Source organism: Rattus norvegicus, chromosome 4 (genome assembly GCF_036323735.1).
Source record: "Rattus norvegicus strain BN/NHsdMcwi chromosome 4, GRCr8, whole genome shotgun sequence".
NCBI classification, from domain to species: Eukaryota; Metazoa; Chordata; class Mammalia; order Rodentia; family Muridae; genus Rattus; species Rattus norvegicus.
Window position 1 is genome coordinate 175,634,792 of NC_086022.1, and position 17,528 is coordinate 175,652,319.

Below are 17,528 nucleotides of genomic sequence, written 5' to 3' on the forward strand. Positions count from 1 at the left end.
GAGATAGACCAGATCTGAATACATGATGTGTGCACACAGGACATTCCAGAGATAGACCAGATCTGAACATATGATGTGTGCACACAGGACATTCCAGAGATAGACCAGATCTGAATACATGATGTGTGCACACAGGACATTCCAGAGATAGACCAGATCTGAATACATGATGTGTGCACACAGGACATTCCAGAGATAGACCAGATCTGAATACATGAAGTGTGCACACAGGACATTCCAGAGATAGACCAGAACTGAATACATGAAGTGTGCACACAGGACATTCCAGAGATAGACCAGAACTGAATACATGATGTGTGCACACAGGACACTCCAGAGATAGACCAGATCTGAACATATGATGTGCACACAGGACATTCCAGAGATAGACCAGATCTGAACATATGATGTGTGCACACAGGACACTCCAGAGATAGACCAGATCTGAATACATGATGTGTGCACACAGGACACTCCAGAGATAGACCAGATCTGAATACATGAAGTGTGCACACAGGACACTCCAGAGATAGACCAGATCTGAATACATGATGTGTGCACACAGGACACTCCAGAGATAGACCAGATCTGAATACATGATGTGTGCACACAGGACATTCCAGAGATTGACCAGAACTGAATACATGAAGTGTGCACACAGGACATTCCAGAGATAGACCAGAACTGAATACATGATGTGTGCACACAGGACATTCCAGAGATAGACCAGATCTGAATACATGATGTGTGCACACAGGACATTCCAGAGATAGACCAGATCTGAATACATGATGTGTGCACACAGGACATTCCAGAGATAGACCAGATCTGAACATATGATGTGTGCACACAGGACATTCCAGAGATAGACCAGAACTGAATACATGATGTGTGCACACAGGACATTCCAGAGATAGACCAGATCTGAATACATGATGTGTGCACACAGGACATTCCAGAGATAGACCAGATCTGAATACATGATGTGTGCACACAGGACATTCCAGAGATAGACCAGATCTGAACATATGATGTGCACACAGGACATTCCAGAGATAGACCAGATCTGAACATATGATGTGTGCACACAGGACACTCCAGAGATAGACCAGATCTGAATACATGATGTGTGCACACAGGACATTCCAGAAATAGACCAGATCTGAATACATGATGTGTGCACACAGGACACTCCAGAGATAGACCAGATCTGAACATATGATGTGCACACAGGACATTCCAGAGATAGACCAGATCTGAACATATGATGTGCACACAGGACATTCCAGAGATAGACCAGATCTGAATACATGATGTGTGCACACAGGACATTCCAGAGACAGACCAGATCTGAACATATGATGTGCACACAGGACATTCCAGAGATAGACCAGATCTGAACATATGATGTGTGCACACAGGACACTCCAGAGATAGACCAGATCTGAATACATGATGTGTGCACACAGGACATTCCAGAGATAGACCAGATCTGAATACATGAAGTGTGCACACAGGACACTCCAGAGATAGACCAGATCTGAATACATGATGTGTGCACACAGGACATTCCAGAGATAGACCAGATCTGAATACATGATGTGTGCACACAGGACATTCCAGAGATAGACCAGATCTGAACATATGATGTGCACACAGGACATTCCAGAGATAGACCAGATCTGAACATATGATGTGTGCACACAGGACATTCCAGAGATAGACCAGATCTGAATACATGATGTGTGCACACAGGACATTCCAGAGATAGACCAGATCTGAATACATGATGTGTGCACACAGGATATTCCAGAGATAGACCAGATCTGAATATATGATGTGTGCACACAGGACATTCCAGAGATAGACCAGATCTGAATACATGAAGTGTGCACACAGGACATTCCAGAGATAGACCAGAACTGAATACATGATGTGTGCACACAGGACACTCCAGAGATAGACCAGATCTGAACATATGATGTGCACACAGGACATTCCAGAGATAGACCAGATCTGAACATATGATGTGTGCACACAGGACACTCCAGAGATAGACCAGATCTGAATACATGATGTGTGCACAGAGGACATTCCAGAGATAGACCAGATCTGAATACATGAAGTGTGCACACAGGACACTCCAGAGATAGACCAGATCTGAATACATGAAGTGTGCACACAGGACATTCCAGAGATAGACCAGATCTGAATACATGATGTGTGCACACAGGACATTCCAGAGATAGACCAGATCTGAATACATGATGTGTGCACACAGGACACTCCAGAGATAGACCAGATCTGAATACATGAAGTGTGCACACAGGACATTCCAGAGATAGACCAGATCTGAATACATGAAGTGTGCACACAGGACATTCCAGAGATAGACCAGATCTGAATACATGATGTGTGCACACAGGACATTCCAGAGATAGACCAGATCTGAATACATGATGTGTGCTCACAGGACATTCCAGAGATAGACCAGATCTGAACATATGATGTGTGCACACAGGACATTCCAGAGATAGACCAGAACTGAATACATGATGTGTGCACACAGGACATTCCAGAGATAGACCAGATCTGAATACATGATGTGTGCACACAGGACATTCCAGAGATAGACCAGATCTGAATACATGATGTGTGCACACAGGACATTCCAGAGATAGACCAGATCTGAACATATGATGTGCACACAGGACATTCCAGAGATAGACCAGATCTGAACATATGATGTGTGCACACAGGACACTCCAGAGATAGACCAGATCTGAATACATGATGTGTGCACACAGGACATTCCAGAGACAGACCAGATCTGAACATATGATGTGCACACAGGACATTCCAGAGATAGACCAGATCTGAACATATGATGTGTGCACACAGGACACTCCAGAGATAGACCAGATCTGAATACATGATGTGTGCACACAGGACACTCCAGAGATAGACCAGATCTGAATACATGATGTGTGCACACAGGACATTCCAGAGATAGACCAGATCTGAATACATGATGTGTGCACACAGGACATTCCAGAGATAGACCAGATCTGAACATATGATGTGCACACAGGACATTCCAGAGATAGACCAGATCTGAACATATGATGTGTGCACACAGGACACTCCAGAGATAGACCAGATCTGAATACATGATGTGTGCACACAGGACATTCCAGAGACAGACCAGATCTGAACATATGATGTGCACACAGGACATTCCAGAGATAGACCAGATCTGAACATATGATGTGTGCACACAGGACACTCCAGAGATAGACCAGATCTGAATACATGATGTGTGCACACAGGACACTCCAGAGATAGACCAGATCTGAATACATGATGTGTGCACACAGGACATTCCAGAGATAGACCAGATCTGAATACATGATGTGTGCACACAGGACATTCCAGAGATAGACCAGAACTGAATACATGATGTGTGCACACAGGACACTCCAGAGACAGACCAGATCTGAATACATGATGTGTGCACACAGGACATTCCAGAGACAGACCAGATCTGAACATATGATGTGCACACAGGACATTCCAGAGATAGACCAGATCTGAACATATGATGTGTGCACACAGGACACTCCAGAGATAGACCAGATCTGAATACATGATGTGTGCACACAGGACATTCCAGAGATAGACCAGATCTGAACATATGATGTGTGCACACAGGACATTCCAGAGATAGACCAGAACTGAATACATGATGTGTGCACACAGGACATTCCAGAGATAGACCAGATCTGAATACATGATGTGTGCACACAGGACATTCCAGAGATAGACCAGATCTGAATACATGATGTGTGCACACAGGACATTCCAGAGATAGACCAGATCTGAACATATGATGTGCACACAGGACATTCCAGAGATAGACCAGATCTGAACATATGATGTGTGCACACAGGACACTCCAGAGATAGACCAGATCTGAATACATGATGTGTGCACACAGGACATTCCAGAGACAGACCAGATCTGAACATATGATGTGCACACAGGACATTCCAGAGATAGACCAGATCTGAACATATGATGTGTGCACACAGGACACTCCAGAGATAGACCAGATCTGAATACATGATGTGTGCACACAGGACACTCCAGAGATAGACCAGATCTGAATACATGATGTGTGCACACAGGACATTCCAGAGATAGACCAGATCTGAATACATGATGTGTGCACACAGGACATTCCAGAGATAGACCAGATCTGAATACATGATGTGTGCACACAGGACATTCCAGAGATAGACCAGATCTGAACATATGATGTGTGCACACAGGACATTCCAGAGATAGACCAGATCTGAATACATGATGTGTGCACACAGGACATTCCAGAGATAGACCAGATCTGAATACATGATGTGTGCACACAGGAGATTCCAGAGATAGACCAGATCTGAATACATGAAGTGTGCACACAGGACATTCCAGAGATAGACCAGAACTGAATACATGAAGTGTGCACACAGGACATTCCAGAGATAGACCAGAACTGAATACATGATGTGTGCACACAGGACATTCCAGAGATAGACCAGATCTGAACATATGATGTGCACACAGGACATTCCAGAGATAGACCAGATCTGAACATATGATGTGTGCACACAGGACACTCCAGAGATAGACCAGATCTGAATACATGATGTGTGCACACAGGACACTCCAGAGATAGACCAGATCTGAATACATGAAGTGTGCACACAGGACACTCCAGAGATAGACCAGATCTGAATACATGATGTGTGCACACAGGACACTCCAGAGATAGACCAGATCTGAATACATGATGTGTGCACACAGGACATTCCAGAGATAGACCAGAACTGAATACATGAAGTGTGCACACAGGACATTCCAGAGATAGACCAGAACTGAATACATGATGTGTGCACACAGGACATTCCAGAGATAGACCAGATCTGAATACATGATGTGTGCACACAGGACATTCCAGAGATAGACCAGATCTGAATACATGATGTGTGCACACAGGACATTCCAGAGATAGACCAGATCTGAACATATGATGTGTGCACACAGGACATTCCAGAGATAGACCAGAACTGAATACATGATGTGTGCACACAGGACATTCCAGAGATAGACCAGATCTGAATACATGATGTGTGCACACAGGACATTCCAGAGATAGACCAGATCTGAATACATGATGTGTGCACACAGGACATTCCAGAGATAGACCAGATCTGAACATATGATGTGCACAGAGGACATTCCAGAGATAGACCAGATCTGAACATATGATGTGTGCACACAGGACACTCCAGAGATAGACCAGATCTGAATACATGATGTGTGCACACAGGACATTCCAGAGATAGACCAGATCTGAATACATGATGTGTGCACACAGGACATTCCAGAAATAGACCAGATCTGAATACATGATGTGTGCACACAGGACACTCCAGAGATAGACCAGATCTGAATACATGATGTGTGTACACAGGGCATTCCAGAGATAGACCAGATCTGAATACATGAAGTGTGTACACAGGACACTCCAGAGATAGACCAGATCTGAATACATGATGTGTGCACACAGGACATTCCAGAGACAGACCAGATCTGAACATATGATGTGCACACAGGACATTCCAGAGATAGACCAGATCTGAACATATGATGTGTGCACACAGGACACTCCAGAGATAGACCAGATCTGAATACATGATGTGTGCACACAGGACATTCCAGAGATAGACCAGATCTGAATACATGAAGTGTGCACACAGGACACTCCAGAGATAGACCAGATCTGAATACATGATGTGTGCACACAGGACATTCCAGAGATAGACCAGATCTGAATACATGATGTGTGCACACAGGACATTCCAGAGATAGACCAGATCTGAACATATGATGTGCACACAGGACATTCCAGAGATAGACCAGATCTGAACATATGATGTGTGCACACAGGACATTCCAGAGATAGACCAGATCTGAATACATGATGTGTGCACACAGGACATTCCAGAGATAGACCAGATCTGAATACATGATGTGTGCACACAGGACATTCCAGAGATAGACCAGATCTGAATACATGATGTGTGCACACAGGACATTCCAGAGATAGACCAGATCTGAATACATGAAGTGTGCACACAGGACATTCCAGAGATAGACCAGAACTGAATACATGATGTGTGCACACAGGACACTCCAGAGATAGACCAGATCTGAACATATGATGTGCACACAGGACATTCCAGAGATAGACCAGATCTGAACATATGATGTGTGCACACAGGACACTCCAGAGATAGACCAGATCTGAATACATGATGTGTGCACAGAGGACATTCCAGAGATAGACCAGATCTGAATACATGAAGTGTGCACACAGGACACTCCAGAGATAGACCAGATCTGAATACATGAAGTGTGCACACAGGACATTCCAGAGATAGACTAGATCTGAATACATGATGTGTGCACACAGGACATTCCAGAGATAGACCAGATCTGAATACATGATGTGTGCACACAGGACACTCCAGAGATAGACCAGATCTGAATACATGAAGTGTGCACACAGGACATTCCAGAGATAGACCAGATCTGAATACATGAAGTGTGCACACAGGACATTCCAGAGATAGACCAGATCTGAGTACATGATGTGTGCACACAGGACATTCCAGAGATAGACCAGATCTGAATACATGATGTGTGCACACAGGACATTCCAGAGATAGACCAGATCTGAACATATGATGTGTGCACACAGGACATTCCAGAGATAGACCAGAACTGAATACATGATGTGTGCACACAGGACATTCCAGAGATAGACCAGATCTGAATACATGATGTGTGCACACAGGACATTCCAGAGATAGACCAGATCTGAATACATGATGTGTGCACACAGGACATTCCAGAGATAGACCAGATCTGAACATATGATGTGCACACAGGACATTCCAGAGATAGACCAGATCTGAACATATGATGTGTGCACACAGGACACTCCAGAGATAGACCAGATCTGAATACATGATGTGTGCACACAGGACATTCCAGAGACAGACCAGATCTGAACATATGATGTGCACACAGGACATTCCAGAGATAGACCAGATCTGAACATATGATGTGTGCACACAGGACACTCCAGAGATAGACCAGATCTGAATACATGATGTGTGCACACAGGACACTCCAGAGATAGACCAGATCTGAATACATGATGTGTGCACACAGGACATTCCAGAGATAGACCAGATCTGAATACATGATGTGTGCACACAGGACATTCCAGAGATAGACCAGATCTGAACATATGATGTGCACACAGGACATTCCAGAGATAGACCAGATCTGAACATATGATGTGTGCACACAGGACACTCCAGAGATAGACCAGATCTGAATACATGATGTGTGCACACAGGACATTCCAGAGACAGACCAGATCTGAACATATGATGTGCACACAGGACATTCCAGAGATAGACCAGATCTGAACATATGATGTGTGCACACAGGACACTCCAGAGATAGACCAGATCTGAATACATGATGTGTGCACACAGGACATTCCAGAGATAGACCAGATCTGAACATATGATGTGTGCACACAGGACATTCCAGAGATAGACCAGAACTGAATACATGATGTGTGCACACAGGACATTCCAGAGATAGACCAGATCTGAATACATGATGTGTGCACACAGGACATTCCAGAGATAGACCAGATCTGAATACATGATGTGTGCACACAGGACATTCCAGAGATAGACCAGATCTGAACATATGATGTGCACACAGGACATTCCAGAGATAGACCAGATCTGAACATATGATGTGTGCACACAGGACACTCCAGAGATAGACCAGATCTGAATACATGATGTGTGCACACAGGACATTCCAGAGACAGACCAGATCTGAACATATGATGTGCACACAGGACATTCCAGAGATAGACCAGATCTGAACATATGATGTGTGCACACAGGACACTCCAGAGATAGACCAGATCTGAATACATGATGTGTGCACACAGGACACTCCAGAGATAGACCAGATCTGAATACATGAAGTGTGCACACAGGACATTCCAGAGATAGACCAGATCTGAATACATGATGTGTGCACACAGGACATTCCAGAGATAGACCAGATCTGAATACATGATGTGTGCACACAGGACATTCCAGAGATAGACCAGATCTGAACATATGATGTGTGCACACAGGACATTCCAGAGATAGACCAGATCTGAATACATGATGTGTGCACACAGGACATTCCAGAGATAGACCAGATCTGAATACATGATGTGTGCACACAGGAAATTCCAGAGATAGACCAGATCTGAATACATGAAGTGTGCACACAGGACATTCCAGAGATAGACCAGAACTGAATACATGAAGTGTGCACACAGGACATTCCAGAGATAGACCAGAACTGAATACATGATGTGTGCACACAGGACATTCCAGAGATAGACCAGATCTGAACATATGATGTGCACACAGGACATTCCAGAGATAGACCAGATCTGAACATATGATGTGTGCACACAGGACACTCCAGAGATAGACCAGATCTGAATACATGATGTGTGCACACAGGACACTCCAGAGATAGACCAGATCTGAATACATGAAGTGTGCACACAGGACACTCCAGAGATAGACCAGATCTGAATACATGATGTGTGCACACAGGACACTCCAGAGATAGACCAGATCTGAATACATGATGTGTGCACACAGGACATTCCAGAGATAGACCAGAACTGAATACATGAAGTGTGCACACAGGACATTCCAGAGATAGACCAGAACTGAATACATGATGTGTGCACACAGGACATTCCAGAGATAGACCAGATCTGAATACATGATGTGTGCACACAGGACATTCCAGAGATAGACCAGATCTGAATACATGATGTGTGCACACAGGACATTCCAGAGATAGACCAGATCTGAACATATGATGTGTGCACACAGGACATTCCAGAGATAGACCAGAACTGAATACATGATGTGTGCACACAGGACATTCCAGAGATAGACCAGATCTGAATACATGATGTGTGCACACAGGACATTCCAGAGATAGACCAGATCTGAATACATGATGTGTGCACACAGGACATTCCAGAGATAGACCAGATCTGAACATATGATGTGCACACAGGACATTCCAGAGATAGACCAGATCTGAACATATGATGTGTGCACACAGGACACTCCAGAGATAGACCAGATCTGAATACATGATGTGTGCACACAGGACATTCCAGAGATAGACCAGATCTGAATACATGATGTGTGCACACAGGACATTCCAGAAATAGACCAGATCTGAATACATGATGTGTGCACACAGGACACTCCAGAGATAGACCAGATCTGAATACATGATGTGTGTACACAGGGCATTCCAGAGATAGACCAGATCTGAATACATGAAGTGTGTACACAGGACACTCCAGAGATAGACCAGATCTGAATACATGATGTGTGCACACAGGACATTCCAGAGACAGACCAGATCTGAACATATGATGTGCACACAGGACATTCCAGAGATAGACCAGATCTGAACATATGATGTGTGCACACAGGACACTCCAGAGATAGACCAGATCTGAATACATGATGTGTGCACACAGGACATTCCAGAGATAGACCAGATCTGAATACATGAAGTGTGCACACAGGACACTCCAGAGATAGACCAGATCTGAATACATGATGTGTGCACACAGGACATTCCAGAGATAGACCAGATCTGAATACATGATGTGTGCACACAGGACACTCCAGAGATAGACCAGATCTGAATACATGATGTGTGCACACAGGACATTCCAGAGATAGACCAGAACTGAATACATGATGTGTGCACACAGGACATTCCAGAGATAGACCAGATCGGAATACATGATGTGTGCACACAGGACATTCCAGAGATAGACCAGATCTGAACATATGATGTGTGCACACAGGACATTCCAGAGATAGACCAGATCTGAATACATGATGTGTGCACACAGGACATTCCAGAGATAGACCAGATCTGAATACATGATGTGTGCACACAGGACATTCCAGAGATAGACCAGATCTGAATACATGATGTGTGCACACAGGACATTCCAGAGATAGACCAGATCTGAATACATGAAGTGTGCACACAGGACATTCCAGAGATAGACCAGAACTGAATACATGATGTGTGCACACAGGACACTCCAGAGATAGACCAGATCTGAACATATGATGTGCACACAGGACATTCCAGAGATAGACCAGATCTGAACATATGATGTGTGCACACAGGACACTCCAGAGATAGACCAGATCTGAATACATGATGTGTGCACAGAGGACATTCCAGAGATAGACCAGATCTGAATACATGAAGTGTGCACACAGGACACTCCAGAGATAGACCAGATCTGAATACATGAAGTGTGCACACAGGACATTCCAGAGATAGACCAGATCTGAATACATGATGTGTGCACACAGGACATTCCAGAGATAGACCAGATCTGAATACATGATGTGTGCACACAGGACACTCCAGAGATAGACCAGATCTGAATACATGAAGTGTGCACACAGGACATTCCAGAGATAGACCAGATCTGAATACATGAAGTGTGCACACAGGACATTCCAGAGATAGACCAGATCTGAATACATGATGTGTGCACACAGGACACTCCAGAGATAGACCAGATCTGAATACATGAAGTGTGCACACAGGACATTCCAGAGATAGACCAGAACTGAATACATGATGTGTGCACACAGGACATTCCAGAGATAGACCAGATCTGAATACATGATGTGTGCACACAGGAGATTCCAGAGATAGACCAGATCTGAATACATGATGTGTGCACACAGGACATTCCAGAGATAGACCAGATCTGAACATATGATGTGTGCACACAGGACACTCCAGAGATAGACCAGATCTGAATACATGATGTGTGCACACAGGGCACTCCAGAGGTAGACCAGATCTGAACATATGATGTGTGCACACAGGACACTGCAGAGGTAGACCAGATCTGAACATATGATGTGCACATGGATCGAGAAGAATGAGTGCTTTGGGGAAGAAGAGTTGTGGTTGTTTGATCACGTACTGGGACAGGTTATGTTTGCTGGTATCAGGAATTGCCTTTAGCAGTGACATCATTTGGTCACCGTTGCCCTGGCAATGACCATACATTCTCAGAAGACCTTTTGGCTCAATTCGCACCTGCACCTGGCAACCTTTAAGTCACATTCCAAATAAAAGGCAGATTCCCTGCCCACTAGCTCTCGTTTCTCTTCTTTCTTGCGCCCCTTTCCTTTGTCTCATTCCCCCATTAAAATCTCACCACGTGGAACTCTGTTGGTGTTGGTTTGGTGTGCTCTTTCCCCACAGGTGTGGTTGATATCTGATATTATTAACAACTGATACCTGATATTAATGACAACAGTGGTAGCAGCCCCCAGCCTGGGCCCAGGGCAAGGTCATGATCGTGCGCTCTCATGGAGCCACAGTTCACCCAGGCACGGGGTGCAGTCACGGTCGCTTGCCATGGGTTGTGTGCTTTCGCTGGCTGTGGCAAGAAAGAATGGAGATGCTCTCCACTTCTGCACACAGGACCTGGGGTCACCACCACGTGTCCTGCTGTTGGGCCCTGCCATTACATCTGCTGCCGCTTCTGGGCGCATCACAGGAATTCGATCGCAGCTGCTGCCTCTTCTACACCATTTAGGCCATCCGACCACCACCATCTGCTGGCTGCTGTGGAACTCAGCATCCACCACTCCAGCAGGCCTTACCATTGCCGTGATGCCCTGCTTACAGCGGCCTGCCAAGGAGAGCGCTCTCTTTAAGCACTTGCTGGTCTCGACCTCTGTGTGCTTTCTTTACCTCAGAGCTTGACTTTCCATGGTGTACATGTGGTCTCAGGGAAGTGTTCTTGAGCTTGGAGGTACCTGTGCTGCCTCTGGGGATAAATCCTTTCACTAAGCCTCATTCTAGACACTTTCCGTTGGGTGAGACTTTCTCTCTCTTTCTTTTTGAGACAGTTTAATGCTAACTGGGTCTGGATAGACTGCTCTCTGGCTCAGGAGCACCTGCTCTAAATCTAGCCCCAGCACTGGTCAGGGTAATTAATCCCTATTCTCATCCACCGGTCTATAGGTCTTTGCCGCCTGTCCCCATTCCCTGGGATGTTTTGGTCTAATTTACACTAAGCAGAAAACAGTATCTCTGTCCGGCCCCATCCCCAGGTCTCTCCCTCCTCCCTTCTTGTAGCTCCTGGTTTGTGCCTGTGAAAAGCAGGTCTGACCCTGTTCCTCAGGAACTCTGTCTGTGAGGCCTACTTCCCCATGAGCATGCCACCTCTAAGACCCTCATACAAGTGAGCTCTCTCTGTGTGCACCAGTGTCCCAGATACGCATGCCTGTGCCCACGTGCTTGAGCCTCTCCGTTGCCCTGTAGATTTAGGCCTCAATCTTGTCAGAAGTCTGGTAATTATTTATATGTTTAAGTTTGTGACAGACAGAATTTCCCAAAGCTTTTAACAGTTTGCCCCACAAGGTCTCAGAAAATATGAACACAGCTTCAATGGTCTGCCTGGATTGTGCTGTGACAGCCGCGGAGAAACACAGTGGACAAAACTGGTTACCCTCAGAGTCAGATGATTTAGCTAAATCAAGGTAAGTCATTTCTCATGCCACACGTATCCATTCCATAGAAAAAAGCTTTGTGTCTTCTGGGCTCGAAAGCCAGGCTGACTCTGCCCAAGTTGCCATGAAAACCACAGAGACCACGGGGAACTGGTGGCTGATGGACTACGTCATTTTTTAAATAATACATAAATGCTAGATTATAGTTTATTCTTCCCCAGATTCTGACTACACTGACAACTAAGGTAACTGTAACTTAGCAACTAAGAAACAGATCTCTGAATTCAGTTTCTAGCAACTAGTTCAGACGGAAGCTTTCAAAGATGTAATCCGTTACTTCCTCACCTAAACTCGGGTTTCATTGATTAAATGCTTCATATACCCTCTTCTTGGTACACTACTCTCCTATTCGAGTTCTTAAAATTTGCCCAACTAATGAAACTTCCTTCTATACAACTCAACTGTAATCACAAATTCTTGTTCCTTCTGCTCCACAAAAAGCTTCTTAAAGAATATTCAGGTTGTTAACTGATGTTGTTATCTCTTTTGTAAACTTATAAGCTACAGGAAACCTGTGTGTGTGTGTGTGTGTGTGTGTGTGTGTGTGTGTGTGTGTGTTCCAGAATCTTGTCACGTTCAGGCACTTACTACACCCAGGACAGCTCCAGAGAAGCAACCTCCAGATGTTCCAATCTCCTCTCACAGGCACAGACACTTCTATTGGACTGTTCCTTCTGACCTATCCTTGGACAGTCCCACAGACCCTGGACAACAGGGAGACAGCCAACTCTAGGACTAGACAAACGTCCCCAGACTCATTTTTCTAGGTTCCCTAGAGACATGTCACCCCAAAGCAAGCAGGGAGTAGTCAGAGATCACGATGATCCTATCCCTGCTTCACCGTTGCCTCTAATTTTTCTTTTTAATTAAATCCGAACAGGGGAATGTTGGCATTCTGTCTAAGCTCTACCCCCACACCTACCTGGGAACAGCCAGGTATGCTCTGCTCCACAGTTGCCTGGCAACAGCCAGCTGTGCCTGACTATATAAGGGGCTGCTTGCCCCTCCTCTCTTACTCTCTCTTACCCTCTCTTTCCCCTCTTGCTCTTTGTTCTCTGTTCTTGCTCCCATTTCCCCCGTGCATGTGCCCATGAATGGCTGCCTTTCCTCTCTTCTACTCTTCTCTCATTAAACCTCTCCACCCGCAACCATGGTGTTTGGGTCTCTTCTGTCCGGGCATGGACCGCAATTCGAAACCCTAACAATATTGCCCCCATGCCACTCTTTCTTAATGTTTCCATCCAGGAGGAAGGTTTCTGGATGATCCACCCATCTCCTCTTTCTGTTCCATTGTTCATACTTTGCTCAATGAATACCCCAATGCTCTTTTTCGTCTCCCTTTCCCCCTCTTCCAAATGTTGCTGCTGCTGATCTGATAAGAATATCCTAAGAGGGCAGAAATGACAGGAAACACTATGCAATGGGATGCTATGATTAGTCTCCACACTTGCCTTTACATGCATGCACATCCAAGCAATGCCAGGACACTGAGTTGTGCATGCTTACAGAGAGAGAGAGAGAGAGAGAGAGAGAGAGAGAGAGAGAGAGAGAGAGAGAGAGAGAGAAGAGGGAAGAGGGAAGAGGAAAGAGAGAAGAGAAGAGAGAAGAGAGAAGAGAAGAGAGAAGAGAGAAGAGAGAAGAGAGAGAGGCAGGGAAGGGGGGAGGAGGAGAGACAGACAGACAGATGGATAGACACACAAACATTCCCCCTCCTCACTTAGCCTAGCCCAATTAGCATTGTAGGAGCCAAGACAGTCTTAATAATTGGCCAGATTTCTCAGGCAGCTCATGTTTTTGCAGAGCATGCTTTCTGATATTTGATATTAAATTCAACATTAAATATTAGAAGATAAAATAGGAAAATTTGAAGATGATTTCATATTTACATATAGACAATAAACACATTACACATGAACATGAACATTTTTTATAAACTACTCTATTTCCAGAAACTAAAGCAATTTCTACAAACTCCACAAACCACCATGAAATCTTTGTATGCTTATAGGAGAGGGAGCAGTGAGGCCTTGCTTTAGTCTGGTATGTATTTAAACATCAGTAGATGGAGAGACATCCTATAGAGTTGCCTAGGTGACTGGAGACAGTCTCTATAGAGGACCACCAAGTAGGTTGCAGTTGTCAGTGGCATCATGGGGTTTATTAAGAAAACACATTCTCATATTTTCTTCCACTTACTTTTGGTTTAACAATCAATAACTAAATTGTAGATCCTTGCAATTATTCTCAACATGAAATGGCTGAAAAATGCCAGGAGGAGGAGGTGCTCCCAGGAATACTATTACTAGGGATGGACAGCTGTATGAAAATGGAATATATTTTAGTGTTATACTTCTTAGAAAGTGTCACACCTGTTGGTTACCTCTTGGCACAGCAATGATGTCTATGTACACTAACAACAGTATTTTTGTAATACTTTTTAGATTTACTTATTTTAAATGTGTAAATTTTGGCTCCATATATGCATGTGGACTACGTGTGCCTAGTACCTGAGGAGGTCAGAAGAGGGCATTGGATCCCTTGTAACTGGAGTTATAAGTGGTTATGAACCTCTGTGTGGGTTCTGGGAATCAGACCTAGGTCCTCTACAAGAGCGACAAGTGCTCTTAAAGGCAGAGTTGTCTCCCCAGTCCTAGTACTTTCAGTGTTTCAGCATAGGGAGGAAAAGACTCTTAATGCTGCTTTTATAACCTAGGAGATGTCTTTCATCCGTCTGTGGATAACAAGAATTGCACTCTCTGTTGGATAAAAGAATAATGAAGCCTCTAGCAGATGTTCCAGCATAAAGAGATGCTTAACAAGTGCCCGATGCCATTGTTTGGTCCAGGCTTGGCTTTGAATACAGCTATCCAAGCAGCTCCCATGAAAACAATGCCTCAGTACATTCATACCCAGTGGAAGGGAAGAGGAGAAAGCACACTCTTTCCTCCATTTTCTCTTCTCCTGCTTAACACTTCCTTGACATGGGCCTGTCTTACGCTGCCATCATTTTCCCTGTTCCTCCAACTCTTAGTATCAATGCATCTTGACATCTGTGTTGCAACATCTCATGTATTTAAAAAGTCTCAACATTTGTTTCATGGATGGAGACCAGTCTTCCCCCTGAGACTGTAACTGCTAACGCTTGGGATCCTTCATGAGAATGTCTGCAAAGCTGCTTGCATTTAAAATCATTTTTCAGTGTCATGTGTGTTTGCTTAGGCGTACGCGGTGTTTTTCTTTATCAAGAGCTGTTGATTAATACTTAACATAAATATATCATGCAAAAAGATCAATCATCACCCTACCCCCGTGTTACAGATGGTCCTGAAGAAGCACATTCGGTCCCCACTGGAGCACTGCTTGCAGATGACAGTGAGCACTAGTTGACTTCTGTAGACTTAGGTGAGCCTGTTTGACACAGCAGGCTTCCTTTTAGGCCAGCATTCAGAGTGAAGTTATATCATTTAAGGCGCTGTTTTCACTTGAATGTGAATTCATGGGAAACTACACAACTGGTAATTGCACATTAAAGGAGTCAGGACTTTGGAGGCCATCTTGGATGCCAGTTCTTGGGGAAGTCCGTTTCTGGATGTAATCCCTTAAGGATTTGTGAATATTCGGATCTGTGGATAGAATCACAAAAACGACAGTTGAAATGCTTGATTTCCTACTCGTGAATAATAAACACCTTGGCGGTCTATGCACAGTATTTGTACATGACTCACATGGGATTTTCATAGCTAACTTTTAACTTTATCACAAGAAAGACAAATTGAGGATATTAGGACTTTTAAGTATAAAATGGAAAAGGTCACGAAATATGTTAATAAAGTTTAGAAATTCATCAAAAAAAAAAAAAAAGCATTGTCTTCCACAGGCTCCGTTTGAACGCTGTTTCCCCCAGTTGGTGGTGCTGTTTGGGGAGGTTTTGAAAACTTCTGGAGGTGGTGCCTCACAAGGGTTAGACCTGGAAGCTTCATTCCCAGAGTCAGTCCCACTTCTGCTCTGACTTTTTGCCTCCTGATTGTGATGGCAAGGTCACGAGTGGCCTTAAGCCCCATGTTATTCTGCCTTGTCTCCATTATGAGCTGTATTCCTTATTAAACTGCAACATTCCCTATTAATATCCAATAATATTTATAATAAAAATATTTCATATTTCTTGCTAAACCCTAGTAAATACTTTCTACAGGAAGTTGCTTCTTTGGGGCTTGTTTGGTCACAGCAATGGGAAGAGTAACTAATGCGGACATCAGATCTCAGAGACTAAGAATCAAGAAAAGTAAACAAGTGAATTTATGCAACTAGCTAGGGTCATTTGTAAGGCCTAAATAGCACGAGGCAGGAGGGTTCAGGAGGGTGAGTTGTAATGTTGATTACAGTGTCAGGGTTGGAAGGGTGGTTTTGAATACAGTGGTATTCAAATGCAATTCAAAATAACCTCGAAGCGATTCATGATGGATAGGAAGACTGGCATTTTGGGTGGATAGATTTCAGGCCATGAGGATTATCTACTCAAAGGCATGGGGAGAAGCCTGTCCTGCCTTCTGGGCAGGTTGTTGTGGTTCCTACGGTATTTCTGAGGTAAAGTGGAAGATGGAGTCATAGAGAGTCAGCTTTTGATTAACCCCGATCTTTGTCATACTTATCCCATGGCTCAGTGGTTAAGAGCACTGACTGCTCTTCCAGAGGTCCTGGGTTCAATTCCTA

The 17,528-nt window shown here is 44.3% G+C and overlaps 2 long non-coding RNA genes across 3 annotated transcripts in view; one reads left to right on the forward strand and one right to left on the reverse strand.

Moving 5' to 3' along the window:
• LOC120102425 (uncharacterized) overlaps positions 1 to 15,536 on the forward strand; it is a 31,255-nt gene extending 15,719 nt beyond the window's left edge. The window contains exon 5 of the long non-coding RNA XR_005504047.2: positions 12,670 to 15,536. This is a non-coding gene — a long non-coding RNA (uncharacterized LOC120102425). The remainder of the gene's footprint in view (positions 1 to 12,669) is intronic.
• Positions 14,811 to 17,528, reverse strand: part of LOC102548837 (uncharacterized) — a 28,944-nt gene continuing 26,226 nt past the window's right edge. The window contains exon 3 of one of the 2 annotated variants that reach the window (XR_592339.3): positions 14,811 to 16,441. This is a non-coding gene — a long non-coding RNA (uncharacterized LOC102548837). The remainder of the gene's footprint in view (positions 16,442 to 17,528) is intronic. The other variant, XR_001837753.3, reaches the window with a different exon arrangement.